Below are 20,618 nucleotides of genomic sequence, written 5' to 3' on the forward strand. Positions count from 1 at the left end.
GACCCAGGTCATGTAGAAAATAACAAATCTAATGAATTGCCCTTATTGTGTAGACTTTCTGTGCTGCCTGTTTTCCAATCATAGACCTACCAATCGGAGCTAGGCTTTTGTTCACGTTATCGTGCTGTTCATTTATCTCGCTGCCGGAAAGCCGTGTTCAGTTAACGCCATCATATCATCTGATTGTGTTATCAAAGTTGTGCTACAGAACGCTCTCTGTCGTTTTACAAAGGGACAGACGTTATTGAGGAGAAAAAGGTTAAGTGCCTGGACCTAGACCGTGTTTATAAAACCTTGAAAACAACTCCAGAAAAATCTAAATAAAATCAGGACAACAAAACAGTTTACTTTGTTGACAGGAAATATGCTTTTGTGTCTTTATGATCTATTCGTCATCCACCTGTCATGAAACATTAATGAAACAATCAAATCAACCACTCCATTTCCAGAGAATCAGTTTGTCATCCTGCATATTTCTGAACACCCTTAGCACCTTTCTGAATATCTCTCATTGCCTCCACTAGGCTTCTCAAGAACAAGTGTTCAACCCACATTTGGTTTTTTTAGAAAGTGAGAACTGAAACACAATTCATTTGTTTGCTTTCCCCGATGCTTGAGACCACAGCGACTCCAATCCTCCCGTTTTATTTGTTTGTGTGAAAGGTTGTGGAACACTGGGGGGACATTGGACTTGGTCTCTGGTGAGGATCTCCGGCCACTGCAGTCAGTGACTAAGCTAAGCTAGCCAGGGAGTAAGTAAAGTGGGTGGGCTCTCATTTAGCTAGGCAGTGCTGCTCTTGTTTGTGGTTGTCCCTAACAGCGTCGGCGACTCCAATCCAAAGCACCTGTGTTTGCTCACTAGCTTCCCCCAATCTGCTCAAAAAATGCTGCGAGCATGTCACATGGCCGCCTGATAGGCTTTAAGAACAGTTAATCATTAATGGTGCCTCTCTCTCCCTATTCACGCTGCCTGACACAAGCTTTGATATGTCATAGATCCAGACAGGTCAGACGCAGACGTAGCCAGGTAGACAAGCACTCAGAGAGGAAAGTGCCTTTGTGGTTCTGTGTCTGTGGATCTGAGGTGATGCAGGGAGAAGATTGTAGGCAGCACCGCATTGATCCCATTGGTCCCATTCCACCTCCATCTGTGGAGGATAAAGCCAAAATAACACAAGTTAATCCCCAACAAAACACCTTTGCCATAGGATACATGTTTCAGAAAAACTGGTGCAACATTCTTTTCCTCAAATATACAACAGCACAAGACTTCAACTATCAAAGCATTATCATCGAGCTTTCAATATGTCATATAGTGTCAGAAACGTACTGAAATGGTGTGGTGATAAGAATGAGAGCTTGACATTTGCAAAGAAAATGTTATTCTGATGGAATCTAATCAGGACCACCTCAATTTTTGTCCAACATGGTGCCTGATAAAAAAAAATATGACCATGAACAAAACAAGTCATTCAAGGTTTGCTCCTGGTTTACCATCCCATAGTTAATTAAAGGACCCTATTCTTGGTTTGTTCTCTAGTTCATGATGTGAATGAGAAGTCCAGGGCTCATTTCATGCCTGTCTAAGTGGGCTTTATGGCAGAAAGGGGAAGCATGAACTTGCTTTCAGAAAAGCCGGGACACATTTATCTTGGAAGAGAATTAAGTCTTCACAGCTTCATTCTTATAACCCACTAAAATGGCCAGCGACAGCTCTTATCTCCCATTTGCCTGAACTTGCCGATGGTTTTCTAAAGAGAGTTTGTCTCGGTCCACCCACCCCAACCCCCAAAGCCAATAATACTGTATGAGAGTTGGAGAGGGTTGTGGAATCTCGAGTGTAAGGCTAAAAATATAGTGAAACGTAAGTGAACAAAGTGGACACCATATGTAGGGTACTTTGCAAGCTATGAGTCAATCATTAATGTGGCGCATTCAGATATCTGCTCTCTCCTAGTGAATAGAAGTGAGAGATAAATGGAGGTTTGCGTTTTAGGGAACAGGGTGAAGCTGGAACTGAAACGGTTTTGCACACAGCAGTTGAAGAGTTTTGTGATAGGTTTTCATGCCAGAATCTCACTTAGGAAATGTGTCACGTTATTTGTTCCATCAACAATTAGATCAAGGTGATTCATTCTGGTATGAGTCAGTGCTTGTATTGATAATGGTTTTATTAAACACTGCTATGAACCACTGATGTTGTTGCCTTGACTTAAAAGCTTTTACAACATCCCCTCTCATCTCAGATGGAGTTTCCCAGTTTCTCCTTGCCTCAACTCACTTAATCTCCATCTATAATTTTTTTTAATAAAAAGTAGAATATAAGTGGATTGAAATTCCTCCTACAAGAATACAACAACGTGTAAAGGCGTTTGGCAAACAGAAATAAAAATCTATTTATTAACTCCAGTGACTTGGAAATAATTGGTTCCTTTCAGATCCTCTTATCCATATTTGCTGTCTTATATTGGTAGCCATTTTCTTTTCTTTTTCATACACTTGTACCATGTTCTTTGTTTATACCATGCATGTATGAACGTCACAGAGCCTTAATCCTACCAGTGTATGTGTGTTGTCGTCCATGGACAGTTTATTTGCTAACCCTGGCCAGCCATGATAAGGACCATTGGTGTCCCCCCTCTATAACTCAGCACCTCGCCTGACCACAATCAGACAATCTTTTCTGAATCATCTAAATACATTAACATTGGGGGGGTTTTCAGAAAAAAAAGGTCAAATAAAGGTCAAAACTAAGATGACCATAATCCTATCCTGCTGCACCCACCAGGAAATAAATTGTGTTGATCCGAGTCAACGAGTGGCTTATGGTTCAAACAAAGGTTCCTTTTTCAGAAGGGCAGGTAGGAGATGGATGGCTTGGTAAACATAGCTGACATACCTGGCCGCTGCCATGGGGCGGTCACAGCACAGCCCACGACAGAAGGGACCATTTGGTGTGGTGGCAGATCCATCTGCTTCTCCTGCCCGAACCTCTCCTCTTCTCATTATGGCCTCCTCTCCTTCCTATCCCTCTTCTCTCTGAAGGAACCTCTCTGACGGCACATCCATGGAGCCCTCCCCAGCAGAGCCCTGCTAGACAGAGAGAGAGAGGCTCAAGAAACCCCTTTCCCTTCATTTATTGATGTTTGTTATAGTTCTGCGATCCGTCCTCAGAGACCCAGCACCTCAAATCAACTCAAACAAGCTGAATGTGCCGATAAGCATGGGATGGCAGCAATCATTCCCAAAGCCTCAGAGCAAAACATTTTATTCAGTCACATTTAAGAACCTGTATGGGGAGAAAACTCAAAACCTATATACATTTGAGACTTACTTTAATAAAGTTGTATACCATGTTGTAATGGTTTAGTACATAATAGGACATCACACATACCTGTACATATAAAAAACGTATTGTCAAAAGCCTGGTTATGTGAGTTGCTCGTTTTCCTGTGAGAGAGTGGACTTTGCGGTGTAGGTCACAGAGACGAAGCTAAAACAGCTCAGTGTGAGTAGTGGTAAGCAGGTATAGATAGGAGAATGGGGAACACCCAGGAATGTTTAGCTAACTCGCCTGCAACATTCAAGCACGTGTGTCAAGGGTGTTTGCGGGGTGTTGACACCTCCACATAGAGAGGTAGTACGGCGAATGACATCACCAGTGGGCTGCTTGTGATGAGTACTCAGTTTGTTTCACGGACCCAATGCAAAAAGGCACAACACTCAGAAATATCCCCAAACTAGTAAGTATCATACATTAAGCACACTGGTATAGAACAAATGAGAATATTGAGCATGATCTAAAATAAAACAGCAGTCATAAAATAAAACATTTCCCATGTATAAATTAATTGAAAATAAGATCTTTGCAACTGGTGAAAGCTAACAACTGTCATCCTTTTGATAAATTGAGGGATGAATGTATATTGTAGCCACATGTTCTATAAGAGAACACTGTCAACCAGGTAAAAATGTGCATTTGTGTAGCTTCTTTGAATTATGCTCGTCTGTCAATTAATCAACCAACACCACCATGGTCCAGTACCATTTTATCTTGATATCTTGAAATGATATTATGACCCTCCATGCTGAATAAGAGAAAGTGCTTAAATCATAAACACATATTACATGTTTTTTTGACATAGCAATTGTACTCTACTAGCTTTTTGTTCATTTCCTATTTATATAATTCAAGAAAAACAATACAATGATACAATTATAGTCAAATTTCATGTCATTCAAATAGTTATTTTAATTTAAACCTAGCTACAGACATTTGTTGACAAATGGGTCATTATATTAAGTGTACTTATTCTCAATCTCCTATGAAAACAATGTAACTATCACACATAAATTATAGAAATAAATCATTGCATTTGTAGAATACTACAAAATGCTTTCCTTTTTGTTTCTTCTTCTTAAATTTCTAGAGCTCTGGCAAAAATAAATACTATGTAGTCCAACAGATGTGTAATATTATCCACATAGTGAGGGCATTTAATTATGAAGGCATTTAATTATGTATCTATCTGCCTCTACATTAAATAATACACGAGGTCAACTTGTACTTCTCCTAAAAGTGTTAATTTCGATACATAATTGTACATTTTCATTCTAAGTTTGTAAAATGCTTCATAAAAACAAGCAAACCTTGCCTTATATTGTACACAGTCTTTCAGTCGATTAAAGTCAACATATTGCTATGTGTTATATAGTTAAGTTATCAATGTATTATTCTGCAATTTCATTCAACATTATGTTCTAGTGGTTATCAAATTGTGAGTGACATTGCCATTTTATGCCGTTTCAAATCATTCAATTGTTGATTAAATCCGCTGTTAAATCAATCCACCACGAGCCACAATTTAAGATGAAAATGAAATTACTGCCCTTGAAAGTATGCACATTTAACATTTAAGTCATTTAGCAGACGCTCTTATCCAGAGCGACTTACAAATTTACCTTTTATATTTAACTAGGCAAGTCAGTTAAGAACAAATCCTTATTTTTTCAATGACGGCCTAGGAACAGTGGGTTAACTGCCTGTTCAGGGGCAGAACGACAGATTTGTACCTTGTCAGCTCGGGGATTTGAACTTGCAACCTTTCGGTTACTAGTCCAACGCTCTAACCACTAGGCTACCCTGCCGCCCCCATGTACTTACTTTAAAAAAAACAATCTTACATTATATATGATTTCATTGAAAAATCTACCTGCTAAGATCCCTGCATACATTTCCAATACAATAAAACATGCATTATAAAATACAGTTAATGCAAAGTGCATCGAGTAATGTTCTCTGCTCTGGGTTGTCAAAGGAGCAGCCAATGACAGTTCATTCTGTGTCTGACCACCCACTAGGAGCTGCAGGGCATGATATTTGATGGCTGTGACTGCAGCCTCTTGCCTTCAGACAACCATACAGGTGACTAAAGACCGTCATGAACACAGTACATTTCAGATGACCTTAAGCATCATAACATCAACACTGAGTGAGTCATCCGAGTGCTCTCTGACACAAGACAATAGCCCGGTGAGCCTGAGGTCGTCAGCGCCTGGGGTAATTGGAGGAGTGTTGTAAATTTCTTGTATGTCTCATTGTGCATTGTACGGAGCCCATAACTCGTGTTCTCAGAACTCATAAATTACACGGCCACGGACAACCTTAAGCAGTGTTGAAATGCCTTGAACAGAGCTTTATTTCAGGGTCAGTGGAGCGTGAAGCTGAGAGGGCTGCCAGGGCCGGCACCACCCACCACCCACCACACAGGTGGCTGCCTCTCCGCTCACACAGCCCAGTAGCACACCTATTTATCCTCCCATACCTGAGCTCTGACATGCTCACTAAACGTTCAGAGGCTCACCAAACTGCGAAGGTGCTCACTCTCAACCAAAACAAGCACTTATTGTTTCTTAATGATTATGCTCTCTTTGCTAACACCCAAGCTACATTTAATCTGTATTTTATATTTTATGTACATTAACAACTAATTTCAAAATGGAAAATGTGATTGACATAAAATTGCTCTGTCTTTGGACATTCAACTCCAACGCCTGAATGAATCCATGAGCAAAGTGCTTAACACAAAATGACAATGAGAAGAAGGACCTACAAAACGGCAACAACCTGAGAAAGTTAACTGTGACAATGATTCAACTGCAACGTGTTCCATTAGATACACTGTTCTACAGGGCATCAGAGTCCCCACCATCCACTCAGCCTCTGGCCCTGACCACCCAGAGGGACTCTGACATTAGTGGGGGATGGGTGTGTATTTGAGTGTGTGCGTGGTGTGTGTATGCCATCAGACGTTTTTTCAAGAAACTGTTATCATTGTTAGCTACATTTCTTCAGCGGACTACGAGAGGGAACTGTAGTCATTTCTGTTCCTGTCAAATAGACATTACAAAGGTTGAGTCTGAATACACATTCCACTAAAAACGAAACAATGTAAATGCGAACACAAACTAACAAACTGAAACAAAAGACCACAACATGGCTCCTGCTCTCAGTCAGAGGAACGATTAGCTTTATTTACTCTCTCGAGTTGGCATTAGGTCATTTAATGACCGCATCTCATCTCTTTCTCAAGGGCCGTCTTGCAGTACTCAGCAGTGGGCTCCAAAATGCTGAAATACAATGTTGAAATGTCTATTTCACTTTCGTGGCTCCTCCCATTGTGTAAGTTGTGTGTTTGAGCTGAATCTCCTTCATGGTGAGCCCTGCTGCATATGAACTATCCACATGCAGAATAATGTAGACCTACAGTTGAAGTCGGAAGTTTACATACACTGAGGTTGGAGTCATTTAAACTTGTTTTTCAACCACTCCACACATTTCTTGTTAACAAACTATAGTTTTGGCAAGTCGGTTAGGACATCTACTTTGTGCAAGTCATTTTTCCAACAATTGTTTACAGACAGATTATTTCACTTATAATTCACTGTATCACAATTCCAGTGGGTCAGAAGTTTACATACACTAAGTTGACTGTGCCTTTAAACAGCTTGGAAAATTCCAGAAAATTATGTCATGGCTTTAGAAGCTTCTGATAGGCTAATTTACATAATTTGAGTCAATTGGAGGTGTACCTGTGGATGTATTTCAAGGCCTACCTTCAAACTCAGTGCATCTTTGCTTGACATCATGGGAAAATCAAAAGAAATCAGCCAAGACCTCAGAAAAAGAATTGGAGACCTCCACAAGTCTGGTTCATCCTTGGGAGCAATTTCCAAACGCCTGAAGGTACCACGTTCATCTGTATAAACAATAGTACGCAAGTATAAACACCATGGGACCACGCAGCCGTCATACCGCTCAGGAAGGAGAAGCGGTCTGTCTCCTAGAGATGAATGTACTTTGTGCGAAAAGTGCAAATCAATCCCAGAACAACAGCGAAGGACCTTGTGAAGATGCTGGAGGAAACAGGTACAAAAGTATCTATATCCACAGTAAAACGAGTCCTATATCGACATAACCTGAAAGGCTGCTCAGCAAGGAAGAAGCCACTGCTCCAAAACAGCCATAAAAAAGCCAGACTACGGTTTACAACGGCACATGGGGACAATATCGTACTTTTTGGAGAAATGTCCTCTGGTCTGATGAAACAAAAATATAACTGTTTGGTCATAATGACCATCGTTATGTTTGGAGGAAAAGGGGGGAGGCTTGCAAGCCGAAGAACACCATCCCAACCGTGAAGCACAGGGGTGGCAGCATCATGTTGTGGGGGTGCTTTGCTGCAGGAGGGACTGGTGCACTTCACAAAATAGATGGCATCATGAGGATGGAAAATTATGTGGATATATAGAAGCAACATCTCAAGACATCAGTCAGGAAGTTAAAGCTTGGTCACAAATGGGTCTTCCAAATGGACAATGACCCCAAGCATACTTCCAAAGTTGTGGCAAAATGGCTGAAGGACAACAAAGTCAAGGTATTGGAGTGGCCATCACAAAGCCCTGACCTCAATCCTATAGAAAATGTATGGGCAGAACTGAAAAAGCGTGTGCGAGCAAGGAGGTCTACAAACCTGACTCAGTTACACCAGCTCTGTCAGGAGGAATGGGCCAAAATTCACCCAACTTATTGTGGGAAGCTTGTGGAAGGCTTCCCAAAATGTTTGACCCAAGTTAAACAATTTAAAGGCAGTGCTGCCAAATACTAATTGAGTGTATGTAAACTTTTGACCTACTGGGAATGTGATGAAATAAATAAAAGCTGAAATAAATCATTCTCTCTACTATTATTCTGACATTTCACATTCTTAAAATAAAGTAGTGATCCTAACTGACCTAAGACAGGGAATGTCAGGACTTGTAAAAACTGAGTTTAAATGTATTTGGCTGGTGTATGTAAACTTTCGACTTCAACTGTATGTAAATGGGTATCTTTATCGTATCCTGTGCTTGACTTGTGCTGCCTCCTTTTCTGTAGAGAAGAGGGATCAGGCGTTATCCCCCCACCCTAACCACCGCCCGCTGTTTATCGAAGAGAGAGCGATTCAAGACTTAAACGACAGCACATGCTAAGGTGAACCTTAGCCACCGAGACACACAGGCGATAACCCATTCAATCAGACAACAACATCATGGCAGGCAGTATGTAGGCAGATAAATGACGATACAGTACGGTGTTCAATGGGAATTAAAAGTATAGGGCAGCTGGGCTCTTATCTGGCCAGAGCGATGAAACCCGGCAACAAAGGGAGGCCTAAGACTAAGAGGCTTGATGCATGGGAAAGCCATCGGCCAGCCATTGTGGCTGCCCTTCTGCTGAGCAAATAGTCCAAACTGTTCATTCCCCATCTCCCATTCTCTCTGAGGTACATTGTTTGTGTCCTTGCATTTCATTCTGACTGGGGAAGATTGCTCTCAGGGCCAGTGAGCAAACAGTCCAGAAAAGAGCCGGCTATCTCCTGCCGTTCCCAGGAGAACTAGCATTTTTATTTCAGCTCCAAGCTGTCAAAGGATTGGAGAGTTTGTGTCAGGATCCTGAATTAATTGCTTTAAGCTGTGTGCGTGGGGGGGGACGGCATTTTATCACCAAATGTTCAGTAAAATGTTTCCTAGCAATTATGCACCCCCGCCCTGCAACGTAGGCTTTCAGTCACCAAACATTTGGTGTTGGATACATACAGGATGGATTTCTGAAACTCAAATGATGCATTTAGTTGTAATGGCAGCACAATAGTATGAATAGTGACGGAACAGCATCTGTCAAGGATTTGTTGGTATGGGAGTGAATTGAAAACTTTCTTCTTTGTTTTCTATAATAATGATAGGTACACGAGCCAGGCTTGGCAGAGAATTGACCAAGCTTCCTCCATAAAGTATATCTGGTCAGACATTTGGTGGAATGGGATACAGAGTCTGGAACCTCTGTCAGAACTGCTAACGTGACCTTAGGTACCATCTGTCACTCACAAAATCATCCCAAATCACTGCTTACTTAGCAGCTATATATTAGACATTTTGGATATGTGACATTGCCATATCTGTTGCCTAACTACGCTCAGCTTCTAATGCCAGAGACAACAAACCAGACAACTGTTCTTATTTTGCCCTACCAATTCCTCTATCATTAGATATATCTTGAATTATGGTACAAACGTCATACAACGCCACACTGATTATGGCAACAAAATTGTACACGTTGATTTTATAGTTCAAGTCTAATCATGAAAACTAAAACACACTCTTACTCAAACCTCTGTGAGAGGCTGGTATGCATTTGCATCTTACACGCATTAGCAATATTTGACTGTACCACATGATACTATAGCATTTGTATGGATTAGTTTTTTAGAAACTAGTATCAATCAGCTCACTGCCTCAAAGAGTTCATCATTTAACTAATGCTTTGCTTTGCATGTCAACCCCACCTGAAATTTGCATCAATATAGTAACGCAACAGTCTCTGAAATAATGACCTCAAACAAGTCCAAACACACAGCTGCTGTAACTGTAACCAATATTTTCCAGAACAATATCAAAGATGTGTTGCACCAATACCCTGAAGAAACCAGAAATAACATTGCATCCATACATTTTTTCTATTCAATGGCATCTGGCATCTGTTCAATGCCTCTATTGCACATAGGAAAATAAAGGTATCTGATCATGACACATACATCTGGGTGGATTACTTCTTCATCTGACAGGATATTATATCCCACTCCAAACTATGTCACTGTCAGCGGTGAACAGACAACGGGTTAAATAGTATGTATCAGGGGGATACTCTGTAAGAGGAAAAGTACAGCTCTTGTCTTTTAATGGTAATCTGCTCAACTGCTCTATAGACACCAAGCAGTTTTCCAGGACCCTTCAGTTGAGCATCAGCCTGTACGTGATAAACGACACTGCCATTTATATGGGATTAAATTGGGATTAATTTAATTCAAATCAGGGTATGTGAATTCATTAAAAGGCTGACAGTGGCTTATACATGGAGGGAATTTAATTTGGATCCTCAGAGGACACCTCTATTGGGGCGTGTGGGGGGGGGGGGTCATGTTAAAGTGGAGGTTTTAAAGACACAAATAGCTTAGGTTTCCCGAATGACACTCATCTTTACACACATTGACATGTTATTTCTGTAGATTGGTTGTTATTAAATTGAGTCGAAATGTTATTAGATGAAGGCTTCCCTGGGAAAGAGAGCGAGGAGTGGGTTATTTAAAAGTGGCGAAATAGCCTATGCATGTTAAACAATGCTGAGATCAGGAACAGTCCTCTGTACTGCTATACCCATGAAGAAGAACAAATACAAGACTTAACACACATTTTAGCTTCCACTTCTATGGTATTCAAATGAATACATTATTTGAATGTCAGTGATTCTCATGAATGTTGAAATCGCATATCTTTTAGCCTCCCTGACAAGCTGAGGCGGTGTAGAGATATTACATTCAACTTGGAAGCAGATTACAGAATTCATCCCTGGAGAACACTCTTTCCTCGCATTCAATAAATTGGACAAGTCCTATTGTAAGATAGCCTATCACACCAAACATGTCTGCATAGGGAACATATACAGAAGAAAATATTACGTAGTTTGTTATTCAGAGTAGAGTGTTGGGGCCACACGCATGGCCATAACTACAAATGAGGACACCAAGGTCCGGAACTCGGTAATTATTTATAATTTGAAGAAGAAAGAAAAAAAAAATATATATATATATATATATGGTCCTACATCTAAATATTGCTCCAAGCGTTGATCAAAGCTCAGAACGCGTATATTATTGATCTGACTGCGTTATATTAGCGCCAGCCTCTTTGCAAACGAGCGGAATCATAAACAGTGGTTTGTTCGTTATGTTCGCGTGCGTCCCCCGATTTGCCTCCCGGATTTTCCTCTTTTGCAAGCACATTCACCACTTTCTCGAACGGCTAACTACGCCAAAGGCCTGAGACGTAAAACGAACTACCCCAGCTCGGAGTCCACTCAAGTAGGCAACTAGAGACACTGATGTCAGTGTGTTTGCGAGATACCGGAAAAAACGATTTTAAAAACCGTCCCGCAACTCCTGCCATCTACAGACACCCCCAAAACAAACAAAAACCGACTCTCGGAGAATGAGTGCACAACTGAAAATAGTCGCTTATGGATGGATATATGTCAGTCAGTCAAGTGGCTAGCTGCCGTCAGAGACTTATATTGCAGTAAAGTTGAAGGGCTCTGGCTCGTTTACTTAGCCAGCTAGGATGAAGTAAGAAGCTAACGTTAAACGGAGCCTACCTCAGCATGAGCAAAAAAATACGCTACTAGGTTCTCATAATAACTTTGCTTTACAGATAGGTTACTGAGACAGACAGTGATTTGGCGCTCAGTGGTGAGGCTGATGGAGGAGGCAATGCATGCAGGAGGAAGCAGGGGAGACAGAGAGACAGGAAGCAAGCAGAGATAGGTTAGTACAGTGGTTCCCAAACTTGGGGTTGGGGCCCCATGTGGGGTCCCATTAGAAAATCTGTACTAATCTTATCAAATAAGTTAGGAACTTGAAAAAAAATAAGTTATGTTTCAATATCAACATCTCCGAATGGCCTATCTTGCCTATAGGACTAGGCCTACATTAAAACACAAACAATACAGTTCTAAAAATGCCATACATTTTCGTTTCGGCACTGATATTAAGTTAGAATAATTTCCCCCTTTCAGGGGTATAACATTACAATTGTATAGCTAATAGGCTATGTGTTTGTAGATCGACTGAGGTGAATGAACCTGCAGCAGCCAAGGTGATAAAGGCTGGGGTCATTTTTGCTTGTTTTTTTCTGTTCTCCAAATAGCATTTTGACGTTTTTTAATTATATATAAATGCAGCAAATGAGCTTCAACTTCTAGAAAATGTATCTTCCGGACCGCACTGAAACTCAAACCCTGGTTACGGCCCTGGCCACACGGGCTTGTTTGCCTTTGCTGGAAGCTGAGATTGGTTTGGGGTTTAAATGAATCGCTGGCGCACTGCGTTTTTAGGTTTCATTAACTTTTAATGAGTTGTGTGTCCTTGGCTGTGACTGACCTGTAGGGCTCAGGCCTCAGTTCCCTGGGGGAGAGAAGTCAGGTGAGGAGAGAGGTTGGCAGACATGCCAGGGACATGTCTGTGTGTGAATGTCTCCACTGGGTGGAAACAGAGGAAGAAGGCAATAAAAGATGGTCTGAGTCCATGGCAGAGAAACATTCAGAGATATCCATCAGTACTGCCAGAGTCTGAATCTAAAACCCCATGGTTTTCAGGCCTCGGGGGGAATAAAGCAACCATGTCGGATCAATCACAGCTGAGCAGGAATCTCTTTAACACAGCTGAATGACATATTGTTCTATGCTGGCTTTGCCAACAGGGTTCACTCTCAAACACTCACATCAAACCAATTGGGAAATGTGACTGCAGAATACTATGTTACCTAAAAAGGCTATAGAAGCACTTAAATAACACAACACACATTTCTCCATTTTGATCCCGCTAATACATAGATTCATATTTTGGACTTCTCTAATCTTGATTTAATACAGTGTCTTGCTGCATGGTTGAACACACATGTATTATCTTGCCATGGGTTTCCTGAGCTTCATATATCTCCTTGAGAAGCTTATCTTCCTTCCTAGCATGCCTGAGCCTCTCTTCACTGTTCTCTTGCCTGTTATCCCATTTAAATGTTCATCTGCTTTTAGTACTGAGCATTAACTGAAATGTCGGTTATTTTTCAGTTTTATAACAACTAATTGACAGACGTTTGAATTCCATTTTGTTATTTTTTTGTGAGCTCAACGCGCACATTGCACATTTCTCTATATATAAATCAGATCCAGCCTGAACTATGCTATGTAGAAGGGAGTTGTAGTTTCCAACAGGCTAATATTATACATTGTTTAGCACATAAAACGTGGTAATTAACTACAATGACCATAATCCATTGCGTATCGGTTTGTCGGATGAGATGACTTGTAATGAAATAATAAAGTCATCAAATAAAACAAAAAAGTAATATACACAACAACTGAAATATTGTTTTAAAGTAAAGTAACGTGAATAAATGATGGTTAATAATTGTAAAGCAATAATGGGCAGTCACTACCATCACGGGACTTGTATTCATTATTTTATTCTGTGTTGTTACAGTATTAAACCCAAATAATCGAAACCACAATCAAAAACGGTGTTTGTATTTTTATAATGAACCAAAAAGCCGAACCAACCTAAAAAAGACCTAATCGCTCAGCAATATCTGCTTTATTCAAGCAGAATCAACACCACTTGTACGTTTGTGGTCTTATTTATCCGTTCATCCTATTTATCCACAAGGATGTCCATTGTTTTTGCTGATTACTTTGTATCCATATCACTGCATATATTTTCAGATGACTCTTCGATGCAGATGTAGGATCTTAATTTGAGCCAGTTTGTTCACAGCAGGACAATAATGCTGCAGCAACAGGAAATGTGAGTTATTGTTTGGATTATAATTAATGGACATTTTTGGTTGATACATTTAAAAATAGGGCAAATCAAGTCGGAAATGTTTAAGTGGAATTTACAAACTTTAGAAGCCATTTTATACCTTGAATACACTACGAGTTTGCATTTCCTGCTATATCTATTGGCTATACAGGAAATGTCCTTCAACAACAGGGTGGTCAAATGAAGATACTACATCTATAAATCTAGGATTATTTCTACAGTGCATACTGTAGATGGACAAGCACCAACCATCCTTCCACTCTGAGGGATACAAAAGCAGTGGGGTACTGAGAGGCACCCCGTCCTGACCAGAATAGGTTGTCTTTAGGTCAGTGCTTGTCCCACCAGCTGCTGCCTCGGTACTGTCAATGGGCATTATTGACTGGTTTCTCTGTGACGCCAGTGCGGCCCTGTGTGTGTGGATGTGTGGACCACACGGCCATGCGGCCTGGCTCAGGCTGAAAGGAATCGCTGGTCTGTAATGTCACACTGCCGTGTTAGAGAGGTACGGACACATCACAGTCACCGGCTGCATTCTCACCATGTCCCCCTCTCCCATCTCACACTGCTCCTTTTCCCATACTGACACTCTGACCTTTGATTTCTACCTGCTCTGGTGGGTCAAACCTGAAATGATGGCTGGAATTTATCGTCTGAGAAAAGCAAGCCAGATGTAGTGAATGGTGTTACCTGTACATCAAATAGGAGTTGTTTCCTCCAAAATGTACTTCAAATAGGTGTTGTTTCCTCAAAGCTGTACTTCAAATAGGAGTTGTTTCCTCCAAACTGCACTTCAAATAGGAGTTGTTTCCTCCAAGCTGTACTTCAAATAGGAGTTGTTTCCTCAAAGCTGTACTTCAAATAGGAGTTGTTTCCTCCAAACTGTACTTCAAATAGGAGTTGTTTCCTCCAAACTGTCTCTGTATATTTCTTCTGATATGTCTGTTCAGAACTCAGACATTCTCAAATGAATGGGAAAGAGATGTCAAGTTAAGAGGTGTGTGCAGCAGAATGATGTATCTATAGGAGTGACAGCTGGGTTCAGAAGAACAGCGTGTACAATAAGCGAGGTATCGGAGAGAAGTGTAGGTATGGCCAGGGCGCAACCCCCCCCCCCCCCCCCCCCCCCCCCCCCCCCCCCCCCCACACACACGTTCTGAACTTGCATTTTTGTCCCCCCCCACCTAGTTTTATCATTGGAATGTGATACATAACAAGGCAACGGTGTGCTTTTGGAACATGCGGACGCCTCCGAGAGGTCAGGTAGGCTGTTTGGAGTGTTTATCCGACCGGATAACAAAAAAATATATAATATTATTTCCCCCCCACTTCTATTACAAAAGTTGCGCACCTGGGTATGATAGAGAGGTGTGTGGCACATGACATGACTCTGCTAATTCCTGATAGTTATCAGTGAGGATGGGATACTTCCTGGTGTAGTCTCCATTGCAACAGTATCAGCAGCTAAATACAGACTCCTCTCCGGAGCAACACACAGGGAGTAGAGTGGGCATCTGTTCTCTTTTCATCCTGTTACATTAGCCCTTCTGTGCTACATTGGGATGTGCACAATTGCCTACTCTCAATGCTTCTGAGAGCCCTCTCCATATCCCTCTCCATAGCGTTTTGTTTCCATTAGAACAGCCAATGATTCATTCACGGTGGAGCTTTGGAGGAACTAACATTTAGGACCCACTCAATTAGGGTACAAACAGACAATGAGGAGGTTTACTGTAAAGTGAACAGAGAAGGCTTCTGCCACAGAGTCAGGCAGACACAGTTTCCCATATTGGGTTGACCACAGGGTGTTTCCCACACCATTCAGACAACCATATTTATTATCACCATTTGACTCAAATCAATCTAATTTCTCATACTACTTCCGATATGAATTGCTAAATACATTGAAAATATTGGTCAAAATCATGTCCAAATACTAACTGCAATTCATCAAACATCAACGTGTATAGAAGCCTATGAACCTGTAAGGGAAACCTGGCAATACATTCATGTTTTTTAAAGGTGTATAAGGTATCATTTCCAATTTTCTACTTCAGATAATTATCATACCAAATTAGAAATATTGTAAGAAAAAGTGGAAATTGTATTTGCTATAGAATGAATGATTGGGGTTACCTATGAACTGATTATTCTTAGCTTTTTCACTTGTTCTTCTTCTTCATCATCTTTGGGCTTTGATAGCAGGGTGCAAACCAATATTAGGTAGATTACAGCCTTTTAACTTTTGATATTTTCACATATATGAAAACGAAAATGTATATAATTTATTTTCAAATCTAGTTTTCCCCCCCATCTATTGAAAATGTCCAATTATTCTAGTCAAAATGCTTATCGTAGTTCTCAAAGGATCTAGTATCAACCTTTCTCAATATAGATTTTTTTTCTCTCGCTTGCACCTCTTGGTCTCAACGTCTGTTAGTTAGTCTATGGGCATTCGATCATCAATTTAAAAGCAGTAGCCTAATTATTAATAGTCTACACGAATAATACTAATAATAATAATTATTATTATTATAAATAGTAATAATAATTGTGATAAAAAATGATGACAATAATAATAATGATAATAATAATGTATTCCCAGAGGGAAAATAGGTTTGCCACCAGCAAAAGACATCATCTATGTTGCTGATTTTTTTCTAAAAATCTATTTAAATAAAGGAATTATATCCCTTGCCTAAATAAATGTATATATGTACTGGATCCTAAATGTATGCACTTATTTGAATAGCATAAACTCGCTCTCCCGCATTGAGAATTATTCATGCAAAGTGTCAGCTAATTAAATGGCCACTAAAGCTAGTGTTAATTGAAGCAAGATGGGTGGACGCGATGGGCGTAAATCATGACGAGGATCTAACTGACTGCTGAGAAACCATGGGTGGCTTTGAGTTTTCACTTTGTTGTCTTTAATATACTGTAGGATAGCAGTTTCCCTTACTAAAATATGGGATTAGGAGTATTTCGCGTGAAAGATTAGTTAAATTGGGGCAGTGTGGACGGTCCCACCCCCGCAATAGGCTAAAACCGAATTACAGCTTGTTAGACCGGTGTCCCGCTATCACCCGGGAGACCGTTCTACTTGGGTGTTCCAGGCCCTGGTGGTGGCTGCATGTGAGTTTAGGCTACTAGTGCTTTCAACGGGAATATAGGGCCAGAGTTGGTAACCCATTACACATGATATTATTATGGGCCTATATGTCTATGGGACCATGCGCATCTACTGCTATGAATACACTTGGTTAATTCAAATGATGCAATCCATGGTTCCATCATGAAGAGCAATACCCCGGGCCAACGATATCTGTTATCAAAATGAAAACCTATTTCAAACCAGTTTTCAACATTTTGCTTTGATGCTTATATCGATGTGTCCCGGATGTGTCCCGGTGTTGTGAGAATTTTGTTCCAAAGCTCATGCAATAGAAATGCAAACGGAAGGACAGATAAGGCATCCGCGAGTTCAGCCTCAGAGTCTAGAAGGGAGCATGAATGAACAAAACCTGGCGTCCTCACAGCAAGAGGAATTTCATCCAAGTTTGACCACAACTTGTTCCAATAAATCCAGACTAGGTTTCGGTCTTGAGAAATGCCATTGGTTCCTTGTGTTACTCAAACTAATCTAGAAATATGCAAATAGGGCGACCGGTAAGAAATGTAATTAAAATGGGTTAGCAAAGTAAAGGGATCAACAAGTTGGACCATCGCTCATCTTGTTGCTATAACAACAGTGAAGGGGTTGCCTGTGATGGTGTGCCCAGGCCCTTTGCAGAGGCATCTCTGCGCTGAAATGTGAAACCCCTTTGTGTGTGTGTGCGTGTGCGTGTGCGTGTGTGTGTGTGTGTGTGTGTGTGTGTGTGTGTGTGTGTGTGTGTGTGTGTGTGTGTGTGTGTGTGTGTGTGTGTGTGTGTGTGTGTGTGTGTGTGTGTGTGTGTGTTGATACGCGCGTGCATCTGCCTGACCAGCCAGCGAGGACTCATGCATATATTTCTATTGCCGATTTCTTTTAACTTAGGCGAAAACAAAAAACTTTTCGGAAGCGGGCCTTTATAAATGGTTCTCCACAATAATGAAGGTCCTGGTCCATCATGTCATGTAGCCTAGCTATCTCAGGTAACTAATAAATTGGATGATGTAGGCCTAGGAGGCTGATGTCAGTGGCGTAAACTCTCGTGCACTTTTGGTAAGAAGGTTCTCCAGTGCCGATTAAGGCCGGTTACCTTTGAACTAGGGTTCCTAAAGGCCATTCCCATTTCACTCCATCCTAGAGGAGGCTTGACTGAGGTTATCACCTCCATCAAAGGATCGGAGTAGAAGAGCGTCGGCATATGCTATTTTAATAATGGGTAATGGGTATTTTCGAGGGCTCTTGCTCCTTGTGAGAGCGAGATTGGAGGGGAATTAATTATTGAAAACGGTCCCCAGTGTTTTGGACGCATCATACGGATTCATTTCAACATTACAACTTTTACTAGGCTACTACTATTTTCTGAGCACAATGGTGTATTTTTTATACAGTAGCCTAAGCCTATTACGCAGGCTTCTTCTTTTTCTTATTATTATTGTTATTATTATTATATTATTATTATTATTATCATCATCATTATTTTATTAGCCATATGTTATCATTAGAAGTCCGCAACCAATTGTAAATAGGTATCATGAATGAGATGGGGAAGATAATGAGGATAATTTATGATAGCTAATTCATTAAAATAAATGTTCTTGACATTTGGAATTCCAATATTGATTAGTGTTTGAATTATGTTCAAGCAGTGTGTGTAAAATTATCTTTAAATCATCCCCAAAAGAAAGCCAATAGAAAATACCTTGATGTAAACTCAATGGGTTTCTGAAAACCTGAAAACACAGCAAAACACTCAAAAACGGATAGCAATGAAACATAAAAAAATGATAGGCTATAAACCACTCGGACGCTAACATTTGAATGTTGGAGCCGCAGGGTTTCATAGTAGGCTATAAAACAGAGTTCCATGCGCAATGGAGCAAGTGCTCCTCTCGTGACATCAGTGATATATATCAGCTGCAATAGCTCTCTGACACGCAATTGAAAGACACTGAATGAAGAGGCAACAACCTCTATCACAGAACTTGCAAATCACATCAGCCTTTTTGAAGCTTTGAACCAACCATTGTCATGAAACCCAATAGGGCCTGCTTGAGGACCTTTCTAACCATGATTTCAGCCAGTGCTAAGTTCTCATCTAGCATACCCCCGGCCCCAAGCGAATAACTACCATCACACAACGATTGAATTGAAACAAAGTTAGGAAATATATAATCAAATGTCCATACCTGTGAAATACGGTGGATGCTTACTGGCAAGCTAGGAGCCCAATGTGGAACCTCGCCTTCAGCCTTCTGCAAAGGGCTGGAGACATCACGGCATTTATTTGAGCTCAAACTCTGTCACTGTTGACTTTAGCACAAAGCAAAGATTTCACTGCCCCGCTAGTTAAAAAAAAGAAGATTATTTTACCGAGATATCGATCAGTGTGCTAAAAAAAATAATCAGTTACGCATTATGTCTAAAATGAAGAGAACGAAATTGAATGTCTGTGTACATTTACTGAGCGGTGACGTCCTCTTCAAAGTTTACACTCCTGCAATTTGGTTGTGCATGTACTTCCTATATTGTGGGCATAGCCTACACTCCACTGTTTACTGCCTTTGTTTATTCGCAGATCACGGGTGTTTAAAGTACGATTTGTGAGAGGGACTGGAGAATAAACGCATGCACCCTTTACGTGTTCAGAAGGTGAAGCAGTGTCCTATCTGGCAAAGGGACAAACTCCCTGCCCTTGGATTTCTAAGTACACCAGTACGTGGCTTGGTATCCCCCGGTACGTGGAGGAAAATCATTGGTGTCTTGCCGTTTTGGGAATGTAAGGATTTTGAATCATGTCGACTATAACTATATCTTATCTTTAGGCTCATTGAGAAGGCATCTCTCAGTAGTTTAAAAGTACCCCTAGACAATGGCTTAGTGATACAGAAGAAAGCAGGCGGAGCATCACATTCAGTAGACTGTTCTCAATCAGCCCCCTTCCCCACAACTATTCTCTGACCCCACGGGACACTTTTATGTGATAATGAAACACATTTCATCCAAAGATCTCAACATGAGTGTGTCTTCCATCAGGAGGGACTCACCCTGTGTGTGTGTGTGTGTGTGTGTGTGTGTGTGTGTGTGTGTGTGTGTGTGTGTGTGTGTGTGTGTGTGTGTGTGTGTGTGTGTGTGTGTGCGTGCGTGCGTGCGTGCGTGCGTGCGTGCGTGCGTGTGCGATTTACTGATGAATACGTTTCATAATGCATTTTAAGGTTGTAACATGACTAAAGACATGACTAAAGCAAAAGCCGTGTGCCGAGGTAATTACTTGTATAGGCCTAGTAATTATTAATATAATAATATAATAAAGCCCTTATCGCATGAAGAACATTTGAACATTGCTGTTGTTGTTTCTGCTATCTGACATTGAGCCGCCCCTAACTGTTGTTGATATCACGTTTGAAAAGATCGTTAGCATAATATTATGATAGAAAACACATGCCTGTGTTGAGCTGAGCTGGATATTGTTGTTTGGTGCACTTCTATCTCATAGCTTGACT

The 20,618-nt window shown here is 40.9% G+C and overlaps 1 long non-coding RNA gene across 2 annotated transcripts; it reads right to left on the reverse strand.

Moving 5' to 3' along the window:
- Positions 1-326: 326 nt before the first annotated feature.
- On the reverse strand, positions 327-19,437 carry LOC120023187. 2 transcript variants are annotated; one of them, XR_005472673.1, is made up of 3 exons: positions 19,305-19,437; positions 2,900-3,090; positions 327-1,148 (listed from the first exon to the last, which is right to left on the reverse strand). It is a non-coding gene; the product is annotated as an uncharacterized LOC120023187 (long non-coding RNA). The 2 variants fall into 2 exon arrangements; XR_005472674.1 differs by having other exon boundaries at positions 2,900-3,093; positions 19,305-19,436.
- Between the last annotated feature and the right edge of the window lie 1,181 nt (positions 19,438-20,618).

The sequence above is a fragment of the Salvelinus namaycush genome, chromosome 28 (assembly GCF_016432855.1).
Source record: "Salvelinus namaycush isolate Seneca chromosome 28, SaNama_1.0, whole genome shotgun sequence".
NCBI lineage: Eukaryota > Metazoa > Chordata > Actinopteri > Salmoniformes > Salmonidae > Salvelinus > Salvelinus namaycush.